We start from the raw sequence: 21,971 nt of genomic DNA on the forward strand, positions 1-21,971 counted from the left end.
AAAAAATAAATTATAAAAAAAAAGAGGGGCGCTGGAAGGAGGAAAGGTGACAGAAAGTGGATTTTTCTCTGTTATAGTATCATGTAGGTCAGAAGACAGATTATACTCTAGTGAAGAGAAATAAGAGAAAAAAATAAGAATTATTCACCTAGATAGAACTAAATCTATATCGAAAATTGTTGTGGTGTTTGTGGATAAAACAAAGTAATTCTATACGATAAATATTGTGTCAAAGTCAACCATAACAAAAACTCTTCACTTCTCCATATTCACAGGCTCATTTTTATGTTCACAGGGCATAGTAATTATTGGTTTATGTGTTGCACTTTTGTTCATATCCCCATCTGTTTGTCCGATCCACCCATTCCTCGATCCATTAATCCATCTAAAAAATATTCATTAAGTATCTTCTATATGCAAGGACCTGCGCTTAAATAATAAAAATACAGGGATAAACAAGTCTCTTTTTAATTAAAAAAATTTTTAATTGTGGTGAAATATACATAAAATCTTAACCTTTTTAAGTGTGTAGTTCAGTAATGTTAAGTATATTCACACTGTTGTGCATCTAATCTCTCGAATGGTTCCATCTTGCAAAACTGAAACGCTATGCACATTAAACACTTATTCCTCTCGTCCCCCAGCCCTTGGCAACCTCCATTCTATTTCTGTTTCAGTGAATTTGACTATTGTAGGTACCTCATGTAAGTGGAACCATACAGTATTTATCTTTCTGTGACTGGCTTATTTCACTCAATATTATTTCCTGAAGCTTCATCCAAGTTGTAGCATGTGATAGGATTTCCTTCTTTTTTAAGGCTGAATAATACTCCCTTGTATGCATAGACCACATTTTGTTTATTCATTCATCTGTCAATGGACAATTGGGTTGCTTCCACTTCTTGCCTATTGTGAGTAATGCTGCTGTCAGTATGGGTACACAAATATCTTTTCCAGACCCTGCTTTTAGTTCTTTTGGAGATGGATCCAGAAGTGAAATTGCTGGATCCTATGATAATTCTATTTTTATGATTTTATTTTGAGAAACTGGCATATAATTTTTCATAGTGACTGTACCATTTTACATTCCCATAAACAAGTCTCTTAAGATTTAACATGTCGCTAAAAAAGACAGAAATGTGATCCTGTAATGAGTGCTACAAAGAAGTACCATGTACGATGGGAGTGTTTAGTAGAGAAATTCAACCTAATATGCCATTTATTTTTGTATTCATGATGCCCACTCCATAGTAAGGACTCATAAGTGTTTGGTGGGGCTGGTGGGGGTGAGGGAGCCATTCAGCCCTTGCTGATTAGACCCCTTTCCTTTGTTTCCTTCCTGCTATTCAGCTACCCTTCATTCTCCAGGGAGGGCCCTGAGAGCAGTGAGAGCATTCGTTAATAGATTACTACTTTTTCCTTGGTTGCCTCTATTGATCTCTGGTGAGATTATGGAAAACATTTTTCCAGTAATTTTCTTTTTCTAATTCTGTATATCATCTAATATTTAGGAATGTTGAGCTATTTCCACCAGATACAGCCATGTCTTTTCTTTGGGGGAGGAAAATGAAAGCTGCCTGTGGATGTAAGATGAAAGTGTAGTGATGTTGGGAAGTGGTGGGTATTTGGGGAGAAAAATGTTCTTTCTATTCTTAGAACACTGCCTTTATTCCCTAAAGAATTTTGCTCTATAAAGATAGCGAAAAGGCCTCTTGCTCATTTTCTCATTTGGCTCAAATCAATAACATTTTGTTCAATTCCATACTATTTATAGACATTTTAAATTGAAATTTCATTCTTGAGATTCTTAAAGGGAATTTCAGATATTTAAAATGTGTAAGCATTATATTTGGAGACGTAAACTTCTCCTGGTTTTATAAAAAGGAATCTGTTTATCTGATCCCCCAAACCAATGAAAGACATAGTTATTATTCCGTCCAATTTTTTATTTTGCTAGCAATTGAGGCAAAGAAAGAGGCTGGACACAAAACTATTTGGCACAGTTCTTTCCTTAGAAACTTTATTGGTTTTGCTGTTTGCCATGGGATTATTATTCTGATAAACTGGAGAGATGCAGTTATCTGTCTGAAATGAGTCCTGAGGATTTCTCACAGTTGCTCTGATCATGGCATTGGCACAGGAAAATGATGATGACATTTTCAGAATGCTGTTTTGGGGACAGGTGGCAAGTCTTGGGCCATGTTGCCCAGTGGATGAGTCCCTGGCTTTCAGCCAAAATGACCCTGATACCAACTTTATCTCCTGTTAGCTGTGTGAATAGCACAGGTGAATGAAGCCTTCTGAACCACATTTTATTTTTCTGGAAAATGGGGATGATAATACCTTCTGTGCAAGACTGTGGAGATTAAAGACAAAAAAGGTCTTCATGTCTAGCCACTCTTCAATGTCCTTGGAATCAATCTTTCTTCAGTGACAGTCATTAAATTAAATCGGTGTTCATTTCATATAGTGTAACTGCTTCATGGCATTGGTGAAATCTTATAATTCAATCATCTTTGGGGCAAAAGTACTTAAAGTCCCACAATGAGTGTATTATTGTTAAATCATATGAGGGGTGAGCACTGATAATTTTGAAGGTATTTTATGTAGCAATAATTCTTCAATACTTTTCACATTTCCTCTAGGTTGATGTCTCTTTCTCTCTCTGAAATACTGTTAGATAATTTTGACTCCTTTTTTGAGACATATCCAGTACAATACCAACTGTTGGATGAACTAAGTGCTCAGGAATATTCTGGATAACTAAATTTTCTGACGAAAATGAAAGCGGTGCCATTGCCCATCTCTGTCTTTATGTTCCTCTTCTGTGCTACCTGCTGTGTTAAGTATAAACACCTCATCTGATGTGCAAGGTCTCAATTCAGTTTTCTAACCTCTTTCTTTTCTAGTACTTTCCGACAGATATTCTATGCTCTAACCTAACTAGACAGTTTTACTTCCAGCTTGCCTAAACTGTTTCACCCCATGTAGCTTCAGCCACAGTTCCTTTTTTTGCTATTTTCTCTGTATCTGAACAAGTCAAAATTTCAGCCATCTTTCAAGTCCTATTTTAAATACGACTGTCTCATCCACAAAGCTGTTCTTAAAACAATTTATTTTAATATTTTTTGGTTGTATAAAAGCGATATGTTCACTTTAGAAAATTTAGATAATAGAGAGCACAGAAAGTAAACGGATGAAAATGAAAATCGCCTGTAATTCTACTACTAAGATAACTACTATTAATATAGTTTCTCCTTTCAGACTTTTTCTCCCCATGGTAAATATATTTTAACTAAATTAAAATAAGATCATAATGTTTATGCTATTTTATAATCTGCTCTTTCATTATTGACGTTATTATTTTGGAGCAGTTTTAGGTTCATAGCTAAATGGAAGGGAAGATACAGAGATTTCCCATAAATATCCTGCCCCCCACACTTGCATAGGCCCCCCACTACCCACATGCCCTCCCAGATTGGTGCGTTTGTTACAATTGATGAACCTACACTGACAAATCATCATCACTGAAAGCCCATGTTAACTTGGTTATATATAATATATGTGCGATCCATAAGCATATGTAAGCAAATAGAGTGTTGATATTATTATCTTGAACAAACTGTTATCTGTTAGATTAATTAAAAATAAGAAAAATGAGATTTTATTTTACCTTCACTTATTTCTTCTTCGATGCTCTTCTTTATTTTATGTAGAGCCAAGTTTCTGACCTATATTATTTTTGTTCTCTCTAAGGAACTTCTTTTAACATTCTTGTAAGGCAGGTGTACTGGCAACAAATTCCCTCAGTTTTCATTTGTCTGAAAAAGTTTCATTTCTCCTTCACTGTTGAAGGAAAATTTTGTAGGATGTAGAATGCAGGTCAGTGGTCATTATTTCTCAACACTAAATATTTCTCTCTACTCTCTTCTTCCTTGTATGGCTTCTAAAGAGAGGTAGGATGCCGTTTTTATGTTTCTTTCTCTATAGTGAAGGTGTTTTTTCCTCTGGCTTCTTCAGGATTTGTTTTCTATAATTTGAAAATGACATGCCTAGGTGTAATGTTATTTATGTATGTATGTATGTATGCATATATGTATTATTTGTCTTGCATGGTGTTCTCTGACTTCCTGTATCTGTAGTTTGGTGTCTAACGCTAATTTGTGGAAAATTCTAAGTCATGATTGTTCCAAATATTTCTTCTGTTCCTTTCTCTTCCTTCTCCTGGTATTCCCATTATGTGTGTGTTATACCTCTTGTGGTTGTTCTACAGTTCTTGGATAGTCGATTCTGTTTTTCTCCCCCAGCCTTTGTTCTCTTTGTTTTTTAGTTTTGGAAGTGTCTATTGAAATATCCTCACGCTCAGAGATTCTTTCCCCTAAGGTGTCTAGTCTACTACTGAGCCCATCAAAGGCAGTCTTTGTTTCTGTTTCAGTGGTTTTGATCTCTAGCATTTCTTTTTGGTTCTTTCTTAGGATTTCCATCTCTCTGCTTAAATTGCCCATCTGTTCTTGGATGCTGTTTATACATTAGAGCCCTTAGCATATTAATCATAGTTGTTTTAAATTCCCAACATGATAATTCCAACCTCCCTGCCATTTCTGATTCTGATGCTTGGTCTGTCTCTTCAAATGGTGCTTTTTTACATTTTGTTTTGCCTTGTGATTTTTCTTAATAGCTGGACATGAAGTACCACGTAAAAGGAACTGCTGTAAAGAGTCCTTTAGTAAAGTGGTGGTGGGGGGGAGGTGTTCTATAGTCCTACGATTGGTTCTCAGTTGTTTAGTGAGTCTGTGCCTCTGGACTGCGAACTCCACAAAAGTTTTTCAGTTTTTTCCTCTCCCCTTAGGTGGAACAGGATGGCTAGCGTGGACTGGAGTTGGCTATTTTCCTTCCCTCAGATCAATTCGGCTCTAAGAACACCCCAGCAGGTTAGGCCCTGGTTAACTCGTTTCTCCCAGAGCAGGCCTTCTTAGGAAAAACAGAGTACTCGGACATATCTCAAAATAGTTCCTTTTCCATTCCCCCTGCTGGAAGTCTGAGGGGATTTTTGCTGATATTTACTATGGGAATGTTTTGAATTCCTAGAGGTAAACCTCACAGTATTGTGGGGAACCACTTATGACTGGTCCCTCTGGAGTTTTTAACTCTCAGACTTGTCCACACTGTCCCTCCCTCAATTTGTCAGTTACAACTCAGGTTTTCTTGCCTCAACACTAGTTTCTGCCATGACTTCCACTCCTGACTGAGTCTGTTCCACGAAGACAAGACTCCCTGTGTCCTTCCTCTGCTTCCTGTTTCTCCAATCTTGGGGCTAACAGTTTGCCCTCTGTCCTCTCCTCTCTTACAGATCCAAGACAAGTTGTTGATTTTTCAGTCTGTTTAGCTTTTTATTAGTCATTAGGATGGAGTAGCAACTTCTAAGCTCCTTACATGTGGAACTGGAAACCGGATGTCTGTTCATCTGCCCTTTTTAAAATTTAAAATACCTTGAACATTTTTACTTATTATTAAACATTTCATCTAGATATATTGCAGCATTGTTTTTAATGGCAAAATTCAGGAAACAATATTAATTTCCTTTTAATAGGGGACTGAATAAGTGAAAAATATTTAAAGCCCGTACAATTGCATACTCTATGACTAAACAGAAGATGCTGTAGATCTGTAGTTTGCTGATAGGGAAAGATCACCAAGACGAATGGTTACAGACCCCAAACAAAGTGCCAACAGTGGATATAGTATGACACCCACTATTTGAATAAAAATAAAAAAGTGTGCATACAAAATATGTTTGTGTGTGTACTTTAAAATGGTGGTATTTTCAGATAAAGGTACTGGGGATTCTGGGATGGGAGAAAGACATTTCATTGTCCTTTTTTTTTTTTTTTTTTTTTTTTTTACCATGTGTATTTCTTACTTTTCCCATAACATCTTATGAAATACCTATCTGCAATATAATTTTTAAGAGCTGCATAATAGTCTAGTGAATGGATGTATCATAGTTTATTTAACCACTCTTAAAATATTAGATCTGTAATTTTTAACTACCATAAACTCTGCAGTCTTAAATTTTTTCATACACATTGTTAAATTACCCTCAAGAGAGTCTGTATCATTTTACTTTACTGGGATTCTTTCAGTGAATGTGATTGCTTAGTTCTTTGAACTTCCATAAAGGTTTGTTTGCATGTCTTTATGGAATGTAGCTAGTTTCTTGTGTCATAATTACCTGAGTACTTAGTGTTCTTTTTTTTGTGTGTGTTTTCTTTTTCTTAAGGAGGGCGCAGCTCACAGTGGCCCATGAGGGAATTGAACCGGCAACCTTGGTGTTATTAGCACCACGCTCTAATCAACTGAGCTAATCGGTCAGTCCCTAGTGTGTCTTTGTAATACACTATATATCTCTCTGAAATTCCTGAGATGGTGACTTTATCTATTCAACTTTTCTCCACTGTAGCACACAGCATAGTGCCTGACCCATGTGAAATATGTAAAATAAATATAGGTGTAGTGAAATGAGTTAGTTTCACACTGTTAGTAAACATCTTTCTAAAATGGTACTGAACTTTTTTCAGCTGACTGAGCATTGTGGGATCATCGCCCTCTGTATAGATCACTATACTCTTTGTGGAACGCCATGAAGTATCAATATTTGTAATTTAATGATTCGACTCAGGGATACGTTCACCAGGAGAAAACACGACCATTCATGTGTATGTAATATAAAGTCAAAACACAGGTCACGTGTAAGGACTAAGCAGGATTGACTGCTTTAGGTTTCCCCATTAATAATTGGTTGCCACCTTTCATTTATTTTTCTTCTATTGGTCCTTGGTGGCAGACAATTAGGAGACCATATGAAGGCTTAAGAAATACTGATGAGTTTTGTCATGTAGGAAATTACCTTGATGCAAGGTAGTCTCCAAATATATACTATCAAGCAAGCTATCCCATGGGTTATGGATCACAAGTTAAGATGCTTGACTTACATGGTTTATTGAATCAATTTAAAACACACAGTGAGAAGTAACAGGAAAGAGATGGAGAAGGTTTCTGTACTTAGGACTGGGTATAAGCAAGGTAGGAGGCCATACTACATGAGTCCTGGTCAGTCTCCGACCCTTCTCCCCTCCTTCCACTTCTTCCTCCCCCATTTCTCCCCTGTCCTTCCTGTTTATGGTGTGGTTAAGAGAAAAAGAGTTGAGGTTTGGAGCAAGGAGGCTCAGTTGGAGAGACACAGGGACACATATGTCTGGCCAGAATTGTAAGCTCACCAGTTGGCCTAGGAGCAGCTATGGGTTTTATCTGGCGGAGTATCTGTGTGGCCAGAATGGGTGTAACCAGTGGGTGGCCAATTTAAGACCTCATAAACATTGAGTGACTCGTATTCCTCATGTATACTTAATGTCTAGTGACAATTTTAGTGTTTCCTCCGTGTTGCTATCCCTTTCTATGTTCACCATATGCGTGTACTTATTTGTACCTAATATTTCATAAGTCACTTATTCACACTTAACACCTCTTACAAGTTTCACCGATCTCATTTGATTTCTCATTTCTATAGCAGCACTGACTATTCTCCAATAAAACAAATGCACATTACTAATTTAAAACCTAAAATTAATAAGATTGTGTTGATTAATTTTGTGTTCACCGTTAATCCACGTCAGTACTTCAAACACTGCCATCCATGGTTCCATAGGAGCCTAAAACAGTCATTAACAGGACTTAGTCAATAAAGAGAGTGAGAAAGTGAGGTGTTTGGCAGTCCTATACAGTCACTCTGAGCTTCACTCTTATGGTGCAATAATTAGTTGTACAAGACAGAACTGGGTGTGAACTTATTTGGGGACCTGCCCTGGAAATGTTTCCATTAAAAAAAAGATAAGATTTCTTACATGAATCTGTTCTCTTATCATTCAACTCCCTTAAAGTTGATCTGCAGAAAAATTATTTTGGCATATTTTTAAGCCCCACGGTGCCCAAGACAGTGCTTTATGACAAGTAGGGATATTTCTCCTGTGATTAAATTCTGGTAAATTGAGATTTTGTTATTCAGTGGATGGCTCTCATTATAGGTTAGGTGTAGGAGGTGTACAAAGTCTCTGGTCTCAGGCACAGGATAGCCAGGTTCTTAAAATTTCATAGAAAATTGAACTCAGCAAATCACATATTACCCCCCTCGTAAGCCATTGGTCTGTTTCTTTTCCTGATCTAGATTTTAACACACGCTGTTTCACAGAAGAAAGTGAAGAGATAAAGTTTAGCCTCGTCTAACTCCCTTGTAAAAAGTGATAATGTGTAGAGAAGCCAAAAGCATTAGCAAGGAACATAAACAGAAGGAATATTCGACCCACTGGAGAGTCAGCTCTCAGAATGCCCTTTATTCATTTAACAACACAAGGGAACCAGAAATGAAAGACTCAGCACACTCACTGCAATAATTACTTTGGCTGGATAGAATTACAGGAAGTATGAAGGATAGGGATTTGGCCAGCAGTGTTGTTTTTATATAAAACAAACATGTGCTAATGTCATTGATGGCACTTTCAATAATTCTCCTCATGATGGTTATCCTAGCTTTTCTCCCTCAAGGTTGGGCCTGTAACGGGCAAAAGTGGAAGAAAATTTACCAGGTACAGAAAAGCCAAATATCTTTGTGCTTATACATTCCGTTATCAAGGATATTCTTTTATTAACGCTTAGGTGAAAGTCAGAATAATTTTGCAGGGCTTAATTCAGACTAGAGTATTCCTATTTACAGTTTTTGACATACTAAGATAAGTGTGTTTCATGAAGACAAATTCACTCATTTATAAGAAGACTCCACATTCAGTAACCAAAATGAAGAACAATATTATGGATAAGAACATCTGTTCAAGTAGAAGAATGTTAACTGTTGGGACAGCAAGAAGATATGAAAGGAGCTTTAGCTTTCTATAATTTTCCTGATATTTTTCTATAGCATTTTCCTGACAAAGATCCCAAAACTATAACTTAAACTGCATTTTTGGGGGGCGAAAAGCCCCCCATTTAGAGAATTTAACAATCATAGTTATAACATAGAGTAGCAATTTCCAAAAAAATGTTGGACAGCAAAGGATAAAGGAATCCTGTTCCCTAGGCAACCACATGGAGGGGCATAACATCCCTCAAGCTTCTAAAATGAAGTTTAAAATTGCTACTATTTTTGGTTTTGGCTTCCTCTGAAAATGGTTTTTAGCCCTTGAAATTATTATTATTATTATTTTTGTATGTAATGAAGTTTGAGGCCTTTCCAACTCTTCTCTCTGTAACATTAGTCTTGTATGTAACAGCCTCTCCATCCTTTGATCTCCGCATGTGTGGCTAAAAGAGGAATGGCAGCCCTGGAAATAAGATCAAATTGGGGATGGAAACTAATATCATGAGCAGCGAGGGTAGAGCAGAGACATTTTCAGCTAGTCAGTAGGCTTTCACAATTTTAGGAAGAAAAGTGGGGTTTTCTGACTCACTCAAGCTTTCGTATCTTTTTAAAGCTAATATAAGACACTCAGCTTCTTTAGGGGAAGAGCGTTTTAAATAGAAAAAAAAAAAATGCCAGGATGGGTGTATTTCTGATTCTTTCAGTTGGATTTTTGTGTGAGTGCCCAGTACCATCTATTTAGGGATTGTATCTCCTTGGTGGTTTCCCCAATATTGACACATCTCTCAAATCTTTTTCTCCTTGCTCTTCTTGCCCCAATTCTCTTTCTTTTTCAGTGATTTCTTTCCCCTAGGCCCTGAGTTATTGTGATCTTCTGAACACTGCCCCCCTCAGGAAGGCACAATGGGGAATTCCTGCAGATGTACCAGGTGGGGGCGGAATTGCAGAAATGCAGGTCTGGTTGTTGACACCATCTCTTCCATCTTGGGGCTGGTGGTGTATACTGCCCCAGAAAGTTCCAGGGACTACTGGAAGTCCTTCCAATAAAAATACCTCTTCGGTATATCCTGCTGGTTAGATTCATTTGTGTTAATTAGCTAATCTTTTAAAAAGATACGAATTTCTCTCTGGAAGATTGAGGTTATTCTTGCCTGAGCATCAACTGTTTAAGTCATATAATCTTATTTGCTTTTTGAGCAGATGTCTCATGATACTTGGCTATGGGAGGGGAAGTTGGCTGAGGTGGAAAAGGGGACAGTTTTTGTGTACGGCTCAGTATACGTTCTACAGTAAGGAGTCTTGGCCAGCCAGAGGGCACCTGAGAGTGAATGCTGTGGGTGTGCGGTCACAGAGGGTGAGAGAGGAAAGCAGAAGGAAGGTGGGAAGGAGAAACACTTAGGTATAGTCTATCATCTTTGCTATTTGGGCTGTGGAGATGCCCACCCACAGAGTCTCAGGGCATGCTTTCCTTGGATGGGTCGGCCATAGGTTGTTAATGCTTGTTATGCACTAACTACTCTCAAATATTTCATAATCCATGCTATAGATGAAGAAGAGAGACTGGGTTTTTGTAGCTGTTTGCTTTTGCTGTATGCTATTGAATACTCTTTAGGTATTCAGTAAACCCTTTTTGAGGGCCTCCTATAAAACAAGAACTTAACCAAAGACAAGGAAGCAATGATGTGCGTCCTTGCCCTCAAAGACATCACGGTCTATAGGGGGAAACAGACATTTGTACAAAAATTACATAGCAATGTACTAAGTGCTACCATAAGAGATGCAGAAGAGGAGTAGCTAGGCTTTTCTTGGGGGGGTGGTCGGTCAGGGAGTTGGCACAGAGGAGGTTATATTTCATCTGGCTCTTGGAAGTTGAATGGGAGTTTATCAGAGATAGAAGGGAGAGGAAATAGTAAATGCAAGGGTGTAGATGTAAGAAAAAGAATCGCAAATTCCAAAAGAAAAGGTAAAAAATTCAGTGTGGCTGGCACAGATTTGTGGATATGAGGCAGAAAAGGGAGGTGGGGCCCAAGCTGTGAGGAACCTGGTGAGCTCTGTAAAGGAGTTTGGATGTCATTTCATAGCTGCAGGGAGCCAGCTGAGGTGCTGAAACAAAAGGGATTAACTAATTAGGTTTGGATTAGGTAGATAATACTGGCAGCATTGTGGAAAGTGGGCAATTCAAGGATAAGATCTGTTGAGAGTGGACATAGTTCATTACAAAATATTGGACGAGCAAACGTTAAAAAGATTGATAAGAGCCAGTGTTGGTGAAGGTAACATTAATCAGCCTTGGCATTTTAGCAATAGTTATCATATCTATAAAGCTCTACCAAAATTTAAAAAGTGGGCAGAAATGGGGACTTCTACTTTTTATTGTAGACATTTCTTTCTCAGGTGCATTTTCACAACCAGCTTTTTAATAACACAAATTTATTTTTTTATAAAAGTCAAATCCTGGTAGAATAAAATTAAACCTATAGCAGAAAACATTTTAAAGCTCTATTTAATAATTCATTTTAAAAGGAAATTTTTATTACCAAAACCTTTTAAAGTTCCTCTGAGGCTTGCAATAAACAAATTTGAACTGGGTTTTTGTCTATGAAGAAAACAGAAACATGTCACATTTTCTACAAACAATGAAAGCTGTTTTTGCACTATCAGCAATTTATTACTTTCTTCCAGGGATCTAGTTAATCCAACTTGTAGATAACTCAAAATAAATATTTGATATTTAGCTATGAACTGTGTACTTATGTTTGCTTTTGAATGTAAGTTTGGAAATTATACCACAGATAACTGAGAATTGAGTTTTAAAAAAATATAGACTATATATATATATAGATAGATATAGATATATATATATAGATAGATAGATAGATATAGATATATATAGATAGATATAGAGATATATATAGATTTATAGATGTATATATATCTGTCACCCAGACACACATTTGAACTTGAAAAAATAGTTTACAGGGAAGGATCAACAAAAGAGAGTCCATAGCCCATTTTAAAAAAAGAAAAAATATATATAGATAGATATAGAGATATATATAGCTATACATCTCTATATATAGATATATATCTATACATCTATATAGATATATATATCTATACATCTATATAGAGGTATATATAGATATACATCTCTATATATAGATATACATCTCTATATCTATCTGTATATTTTTTTTCTGCTTTTAGCATGAGCATGAATTTGTTAGTTGAACATCCAATTACTAAGGAACTCAACTTAATTTGGCTACTCACTTCAGAACCAAGATGCTGCTACCTTTCCTCCCCTCGTGAGAAATAAGGCAACACATTTGCTCTGTTTACACATTCATGGAAAATGCCAATATGAGGATCATTAGTAACTGATAGAATTTAAACTTGCTAGCAGCATGTCTTTAAGAGATTTGACTTTCCTGGAAGTTCAAATGTTATTACATTATCCAGGGAAGAAACCTGTAGGCTGTGAGATAACAATTCTCATTCTATTTACCATGATTGAAAGCAATCCTTGGTGCCTGAAAAATGTCTGCCCAAAACCACTCACTCCCTGAAATATAGAACATCCATTTTAGGGAAGGTGTTTGTGGCGACAGGTTAACAATGGACTGGCCACCAAGCTCCATAAGTGGTGTATGCATGTTGGGGAAACTGCATCCTACCCTTTGTGTCTGTTGAAAAAAATGCCATCTGGAAAAGTCCTCCAGCTCTGATAAAACTGCATTGCCTCATGGCTGAAGCCTCTCAGGCATCAGCAATTCTTTTAAAGAAGAAAGATGAATAAGAAAATACAGAATGCTGGGAATCTCAATTTAAAAATTATAAAAGCAGCCACCAGTGAAATCAAGCATGATGACGAAATCCCTGGTTGACAACCCATAAAACTTTCATGATTACCTCTACTCTCTCTGTTCTGGGCCAACACACAGGCTTCAGAAAATGTCCATTATACGTGTTGATCTCTTTGATTCAGTTAGAAGTACATGGATTTGGATGATTTTCAAAGATAATCATCTGCCAAATCTCCTACATGTCAATTCGTATCATAAAGTAGTAAAGATTTCTTCTCTCTCTAACGTTGGGCAGCCATTCTACTGTTCTTGTTGTTGGACTGAGTAGTAAGAAAGGCTTTAGGGTGGTCGGAGAAGAGAAATCTCAATCAGAAGTCCTCTGCAAGCTGCACACCAAAGAGGACAAGCTGAGTCTCCTCTCCTCCTTCACATCCTCTTCTCTCACCTCCTCCTTGTCGAACGAATGAGGCTGTTACACTTTTTTATCTTGGTAAATATTTCAATGATTCCTCCATATGTCCTGTATCCTTTCCTTTCTTCTGGGTTTGCCATCTTTTCTGCTTGTGCAATTCAGAGATTTGCCAGGTATAAGTCATGTTGTGAAACATGAAAAAAAAATGCAAACTTCTCACTCAATTCATATTAGAAAATACAGTGGCAATTCGTGTGCTTCAGGAAGTTCAGCTCTCGTCTTTTCATGTAGCTGTATGAGGGTAAATTGAGTGGGTGCATCTTCACTCAATCAAAAGGTGTCAGGACAACCTACTGAATTACACTTAAGAAACACCTGGGCTGTTGGCAACCGTCTTTAGAATGCTCAAGTCAAGATGTTGAACTGATCTTTGCCTGAAAAATAAAGGAGCTGTATATGCACATTAAGCAGATGGACGTTTAATGCAGAAAATAAAAAACTAACAAAAACATCCATTAGAAATAGATTTCAGAATTATACATACTGTTTGATCTCAATTGTTTTCTAAGGTAGGTAAAATACTGCAGGAAATATAACCAAAATGTTAATAGTTGTTTTCTCTTGGGACTGGGATTTTGTATTTTTTTTCTTCTTCTCTCTCTATTTTTTTGTACTTTCCCAATTTTTAACAATTCCATGTCTTATTTTTATAAACAGAAACAAACAGCATCCCAAATAGGGGATGGAGAGGCAGGCCTGTGTGGGGTGGGATGTCAGATGTTTGTTTCTTGGTATGTTAGGTCTCAAATAATTTTTTCTTTTTGACAAGTTAACAAGTGATATGGTGTTGGCTGCAGACCTGGTTCCTTCCAGTTGGACCTGATCCTGAAATTAGGAATGAAAAGGAATGCATAATTCATTTTTGGTGTGGAGGGGATGGATTAGTGGGAGGAAACCCCTCTTTAGCAGGGGAAGGGGTCTTGGGGCTGTTATTCCAGCCTCCACAGGTGCAAATGGTAGTTTTCTTCTTATTAATGTATTCTTTTTCATTTGTATGAAACTTTATAAAACATGAAGTGGTGAAGAAAATGTCCCCAAATGATGCCTTTGGTCATAAGAAAACTATGAAATGAATATAAATAACAATGTTATTCTAAAAAAAGTACATGGAACAAAGGGAAGAGGGCACTAGTTCTCATGGTGAAAGAGAAGAGTTCTCATGGTACAACTGCTAAAATACAATGTGTGTGCCTTATCTGAAGGCAGACTGGATGGCTGCCTTTCACCCCCAAGAATGGCAGCAAGTGAGCTATGCACATATTAGGAGCTTAACAAAGACTTATTAAATTAATAAATACTCCGTATTTACTTTTCTCCTGTCTGTCATTTTTGCAAAAGGAACTGGAAACCTTCGACAATGTCATATTTTGTGCTTGGATCCCTAAACATTGTCAGAGTATAAGAACATGGTGTTAGGAACTCCTGTTTTGAAGTCACAACTAGTTAGAATCTTGATTCTATCATTTAATAGCTGTGTGACCTGGGTTGGTTGGTTGACTTCTCTGAAGCTCAGGTTTCTATGGAAACTGCTTGGATTTGTTTTTTGCTTCACCTCTCACAGCTGTGTGCCCTACCTAGGCATCAGTTTTTCCTAACAGGGTAATGGAACACTTATTTCCTTTGTTGGGGGGTTAATCGGGGCATCACTTGCAGGTGCTTAGCATGCTGTTTGGCTGGGCGCACAGCAAGTACTTCATTAAAGTGGGTTCTTAGTTCTTTTATTACCAGTACTGTGCTTCCCCGAAAATAAGACCTAGCCAGACAGTCAGCTCTAATGGCTCTTTTGGAGCAAAAATTAATATAAGACCTGGTATTATATTATATTATATTATATTATATTATATTATATTATATTATATTATATTATATTATATTATATCAGACCCAGTCTTATAGTAAAATAAGACCAGGTCTTATGTTAATTTTTGCTCCAAAAGGCACATTAGAGATGATTGTCCGGCTAGGTCTTATTTTTGGGAAACATGGTAGCTACAAGATTTTTAAAAAAGATATATTTTGTACTGAAGGATGGAGCATCTAAAGCAAATGTTAGGGGATTTTAAGCAATATCCTGTGAGAGCCAATGGATGGTTAGTTCTACAAGTCATTGTCTGAATATATTCCCTAAGATGAGGTTTTTAGATATATGTCTGAATATCTAGCACGTTCCTTAGAGTGATGTGCGGGTGATAGCTATATGTGGTAGTCAGTACTGCTCTTGTTGTGTATAAAGTTTTTTCTCTGCTTATAATTGCTACGTAAATTTAACCAGAGATTGAAAACTGGTACTGCTTGTATTTTTTTCTTGCAAGTATTTTTTAAAAAATGCTTTTTATTTATCTTTTCTTATTTTTTTGGCTTTTAGCCATACATCTGTTGATAGTTTGCTTGCAGTTAATCCTTTTCTCTTGGGTTGAGACTTGTGCATATGTCTTGATTATAAGCAGAAATGATTTTACCTAATTTTGTATTTTATAATTTTGTATTCTTCTTCTTAAAGAGGGTCTTTGAATTAAATAAGCTTCAATCTCTACAAAGCCAGGATCTGCCCCAATTACATTACGTTTGTTTTTCAGGTGAAAGACGTGACCCATTCAACTTAAAGTTATTTGAAGTGAATGTTATTATGGGAGCATTATGAGACTAAAGATCTTTATTTTCTTGTTCCACTTGAGGCCTGACTGAATTTTGCTTTGCTTCAAGAAAAAGCATCTGTGCTTTCAATAAAAGTATACAGAAATGTAGAATTCATTGCATGGTACAAATGTCAGTATCTGGTTGCTTAAGTACATACTAGAATTTCAAATGTATAGAAGAGACTAAGAAGAACGCTAACAGCTTCATTAACATGAATGTGATTTTGCAGCCGCATTTTGTGAATGCAATGTAAATTTCTGGGCTAAGAGAGGAAGGGAGAGTACAGTGTGATGGTCATGAGGATTTTGGCAGGAGAAGAGTTGCCATGGTCTGGAACAAAGGAGGAGGCTGCAAGAAGGAAATATGTAGGGAATCTAGAGGGAGAGTAGCAGTCCTAGAATTAGAGAGTTGCTTACCATTTCAGAAAGTGCTGAATAAGAACCGTAAACTTATAAGTGGGGACTTTAGCTTCCAATAGGCATGCGTTGCTGGTCTATTGCACTGGCACTAACCCTTCTTCACAGAAGGCTTCAACTCTGAATAGGGAGTCCCCCTTTTTCAATAAGGACACCACGCTTTGTACGTAGCTAAAAATACTAGAATATGTCGAATGTACTTAAAATAAGGTTGAATTACATGTGAAAAAAATATGTAGCGGCTTAAACAATAGAGAAATGTTCTTTCTGTCACAGAAGAGGAGCCTAGAGTTATGCAGGTAGTACGAGTCTTGTATATAGACTCCATAGACACCAGGGATCCGAGCTACATGTAGCTCTCCCCTCTCCTATCCCCAGGGTATAATCCTGCTTCTCATGGTCCATTATTGCCGCTCAGCTCCAGCCATCACAAAATAAGTAACCTATTATCTTTCGTACAGCTTGCAGTCCAGCCTGGGGCACAGGGAATATACCTCTCATGCCTCTTGTCAGATGGAAATACAGTAGAAGAAACTCTGTTTTCAATTTCACCTGCCCATGTTCTGTAAAGAGACAGTTCTTGGCTATTATATTTGAAATACTCCTTTTTTTTTTTTTTGTACCAAATTTTAATTGTTCCCCTGAGTCATCACCCAAAACATAGCTGCTGTGGTACAGAGAAGGCACATTTCAATATCAGTGTAAACAAGGTAATCTTATCTGGATGTGTGGGTGGTGTTTGTGGACCTCACTGAGAACTGGTGAAAATAGTAGTCACTGAAAGGCTAAACAACCTGCCCCAGCCCCGTGTGATGAGGCATTCGGCTCCAGAGCCATGGTCTCAGAGACCACAGTGACCATATGTCTTGATTATAAGCAGAAATGATTTTACCTAATTTTGTATTTTATAATTTTGTATGCTTCTTCTTAAAGAGGGTCTTTGAATTAAATAAGCTTCAATCTCCACAAAGCCAGGATCTGCCTCAATTACATTACGTTTGTTTTTCAGGTGAAAGACGTGACCCATTCAACTTAAAGTTATTTGAAGTGAATGTTATTATGGGAGTATTACGAGACTAAAGATCTCGTGGGCAGAAACACACATTTCTGCACAGTTCCAGGGAGTCCAAGCCTCACTGACACCTTGGTGATGTGTTTAGGAAACTCTGACCTAACCGTACGCTCGTTAAGGAAACCGCTGGTGTTAGAAAACCACCATACACCTTCCCAAAGATTACCAGTGTTTAGATACTTGCTGCATCTGCTTAAGAGAAGGGGGGACCCCTGCCATGCTGAGCCCGTGACTCCTGTGCACACACACCATCAAAAGCTCACCCAGTGTCATCAGGCAAGTCCAGAGCGTCTCAAAGTGTGGTCCTGGAACCAGCAGCATCACCATCAGCGGGGCTCCTGGTAGAAATGCAAATATTCAGGTCTCCTCCAGATGTGCTGAATGAGAAGCTGTGTGTTCACACGCCGTCCGGCTGATTCTGATGCCTGTGACACTCTGAGCAGCACTGTCCAGCAGAGCTTTGTGTGGCGATGGAAATGTCTTATAGCTACACTGTCCATTATGGTAGCCACTTGAGCAGTTGAAATGTGACAGAGGACATAAAATTTTAATTTGATATGATTTTAGTTAATTAACATTTAAATGGCCACATGTGGATATCGTATAGGATAGCACAGCTCAGCTCCATATTCCTAAACATTCCTGTGCTTTTACATATGAACTGTTCACTACAATTCGACACTGCAAAACAAAACAAAAAACTGAATGCCATATACAGAATTATATCTTGATGTTACCTGTTTGCTTATTCCAGTGTTGCTATCATTTAACTATGAAACGTTTGGGATGGGAGTCTTGCAGGTTAACTCCAGTGAAAAATTCCGTAAGAGAAAAACAGGTTGTGTACATATTTCCAAGTCTTGTCAGCATTACAGTAAATTGCTCCTTAGATAGTTGTCTCTTCTTTAGATTCTGAGGATAAGGATTTTTGAATAAGCCCAACAATGCAAATTTCTTAAAGAAAATGAAATTCAGCGTGTACTTGAAGGACACTTTTGGTGTTCTGTAGGTGGGTGGAGGGGACAGGTGGTGACCAGCAGAAATTTTTGGTGTCCCACACAGAAGTGACATGAATAAAGGAACAGAGGAGGGAAACTTCATGGCATTTTGAGGAAGAGCAAAGAATTGCATTTGGCTAAAGTGTAGGGTCATGAAGTGTTGACAATCAAGACTCTGACACCATTTGTGCAGAGTGGGATGATGGACAGAGCTGCCCTCATTTCTAACTCCCAACCGATGACTCCTCTCTCCTCTCTTTCAATCAGTGGCGTCTTAAGCAAGATGATCACGGTGCTGAATGTGGAGGGATAGAAAAGAGGGGCTAGGTGTAAGGTATTACAGAGGCAGAACGGACAGGACATGTTATCTGATAGGATATTACACTGACTGCCTGTCAGGAACTCTCGTAGAAACGTGATACCCAAAGAGGAATTAGATTCTGCCCTGAGGGAACTTACAGGCCAAGTAAGGGAAGGGAATCAGATGTGTCAATAAATGAGTAGAAACCACGCTGTATACTGGGGATGCCAAAAAATGTATACAAGTGGACACGTTGGTCCACGTTGCTCAAGCAGTAGTTCACCGTAATCAGAAGTGTCTGGATGCTGATGGTAACCACTTTGAGCACCCCTTGTAACTGCAGAAGTCAAACGTGACTTGTATTCATCTTTTGTTATCAGTATATATTGAGTATTACAATATTAATAGTTTTTTTCTTTGTTAAAATGTGTTTACATTTTTTTTGGCATCCTCTGTATTTCCTTAGAAGTCAATACAGGGTCCAGAAATGAAGGACGTCAAAGTGAGACCCTGAGCACACACCCTGAGACCTCTTATTGTTTCCTCATCTCTCGTTTCTGGCTTCTAACACGTGACTTCACTCACTGCTGATCCTTTCATTAATTTCACCCCCAGAACAGTGTCAATGTTTTCTTCAGATTTCAATATATTAAAAAAATAACTGAATAACCCAATGAGTTTATTTTGTGTTCCCGTAAAATTAGTGTGTGCTTTTTTGCCTTTGGGCCCTGTTTCCTGTAGCCTCGGTCACATGGCTGCTCTCATCATGCTCTGAGATTGACTCAGTCCCATGTCTAAAGCCTCCTGTTGAACCTCAAGAACATGTCTGGCTGAAGAATATTTTCCTGGGGTATTTATTTGTTTGTACATCTGTTCATTTAGAACTAGTTTATACAGATCTATGTTTTATGTCCCATCTCTTTCTGGAAATAGTGGAAAATGCTTGCATAAATACGATTAGGCCAAAAGAATAAATTAACCAGGGGATGTAGCTTTAAGGCCCAGGGTTCTGATCTAAGGTCAGAGACAGGCGTGTTGTTTTCAGCGGCCCAAGGAAGTGGGGTAGAAATAAAGCCGCTGCCTGGCGCTGTCCTTGGTCCTGCCCCTGCCTTCCCGCCTGCCTCTGCCCTTTCAGCCTCCTCAACCCTGCCTGTGCTCTGCTGGGTGCCTTGCTGTGGCATGTCACCAACAACCCTGCTGACTTCTGACTTCTTGATTTGTCACCAGCGCACCCACTACCTATCCCTGACCTGGGTTTCTGAGGTTGCATTTTACCTCACCTCACCCATTCCAGAAGATTCTTGCTCAGCAGCCTCAGGTTGAATTCTTTAGAATAGACTGGAGATCTGGGAAAAAAGTCTTTGTAAATGTTTTCCTTTTAATTCATCTGAGTGTTGCTTCCTGCAGAGGTAATTTCTGTGAGCTGATTACTACATAAAACATATTTTCTTTTATTATTAGTTCAGAATTTGTTCTACATTAGCTTAGAGTGACCCTTAATATTTCTCATAATGTGCGGGACAAGCCTTATCTCCCATTCCCTGGTGGTAGCAGAAATCTTGTAATGTTACATTTCTGCCAACCCACAGTGATAATTGAGCTTGATTTAGTGTGTTTAACGCCTAAGGCTCTTAAAGAGACTTTTAATCCTCTTGTTCATTTAAGATAGATTAACTTCTATTTTTCTACAAAAACATGATCCTCTTTCTAATGCGTTCAGCTTTTAGTTTCATAGTTGCAGCTATATGTATCTTGTTTTAAGTAGACTTGATATATATAAAAGCCTAAATTTACTTTCATCATTCAAAATACCTTTTCATAATTAAACCAAAAAGCAGGAAGAAGTTGTGTTGATACAAATATTTTAAAATTATGATTGAATATTGACCCAAACTGTAATGAATATGGAAAATGAATGTAACTTGATTTGTTGGGGTGGTAGGAAATTGATGATAATCTAATTTTAAAAATGTTCATAAATAACTAGATGAATGGTCAAATAAATAATAATTTCAAAAGTATGAGCCCAATTACAAAATTCAATTTCCACACTCTTTTTCAGGAATTTATCATTTACAAAATGTGAGATGTATTTGTAAATGTCATAAAGTGCATGAGTTGGGCCCCAAAATCCGACAGCTGATACTGAGGCAAGCCAATTGTGGCCTAAATTGGAAGGCCCTTGTTCTGTGTTAGTGGATTGATAAACTGGATGGTTAATATTGACATTCTATTGGTGTTACTTATGTAGCTTTGGTTCTTAGCCAGAGATTTTGATTAATGGTTAATTAGCTTTTTAATTGATGGTAATAGCAAGCTTTAAGCTTTAATACACGTTCCTTGGGTGGAAAAAATCTATATCCTTTTAAAGATTTAATATAGATTAATAGATAAAGCATTTTTTATTAAAACTTTTTAGGTAAAATGTTATATAAAGACAACTTAACATGTAGTTTCAAGTGTACCTTTCTATAATATATCATCTGTATACAGCATTGTGTGTTCACCACCCAAAGTCAGATCTCCTTCAGTCACCAGATATTTGATCCCTATTCCCTTCTTCTATCTTTTCCCTACCCCCATTTAAATAATGACCATGTATTGTTTTTTTTTTTATAAGAAAATATTTTGGTTAAATATATGTTAATTTTTAGAAATCACAGCTTTGGAATATATAGTGCTTTACACTTTACAAATAACTTTTAAAAAGATTTGCATAAACAGTATTTGGTCTCTGTTGTAGTTATCTACTGCTACAAAGTAAGTCATTCCCCAAAACTTAAGTTTCTTAAAACAAGAACAATTGATCATTTTATTATCTCTCTCAGTTTCTGGGGTTCAGTGTTTGGAATGGACTTTGCTGGGCAGTTCTGGCTTAGATGCTGTCACGCAGTTGTAGTCAGCTGACGGCTAGAGCAGCTGGGGTTGGCCAGGCATCTCTCTCTCCATATTGATTTAGGGCCTTTTCATGTGTTCTCTCTGCAAAGGCTAGTTTGGACTTTCTCACAGCATGGTGGCTGAAGTTTTCAAGGGAGATTGTACCAATGAACAAAATAGAAGCTGCATCACCTTTTATAGCTCAGGCTTGAGTGTCAAACAGAGTCACTTCTACATACTCTATGAGTCAGTAGTCGCCAGCCCATCAAAACTCAAGGTGAAGGTAACAAGACAGGATACACAATTTGTGGGGCCCAGTGCATGATGCAAATGCAGGGGCCCTTGTTCAAAACTTATGAAGAATTTAGGTCAAGGACACCAGAGCGTTCACCAAGTGTTCTTCTCTGTGTGGGGCCTGGTGTCACTGTGTAGGCTGCACCCCATTAAGCCATCCCTGGGGAGGGAGCACAACCTCGTCTCTGGA

At 37.7% G+C, this 21,971-nt stretch overlaps 1 protein-coding gene across 8 annotated transcripts in view; it reads left to right on the forward strand.

Moving 5' to 3' along the window:
• METTL24 (methyltransferase like 24) overlaps positions 1 to 21,971 on the forward strand; it is an 84,342-nt gene that overhangs the window by 55,116 nt on the left and 7,255 nt on the right. The window lies entirely within an intron of this gene.

The sequence above is a fragment of the Rhinolophus sinicus genome, chromosome 2 (assembly GCF_057876585.1).
Source record: "Rhinolophus sinicus isolate RSI-liver-muscle chromosome 2, RSI-T2T, whole genome shotgun sequence".
Taxonomy (NCBI): domain Eukaryota; kingdom Metazoa; phylum Chordata; class Mammalia; order Chiroptera; family Rhinolophidae; genus Rhinolophus; species Rhinolophus sinicus.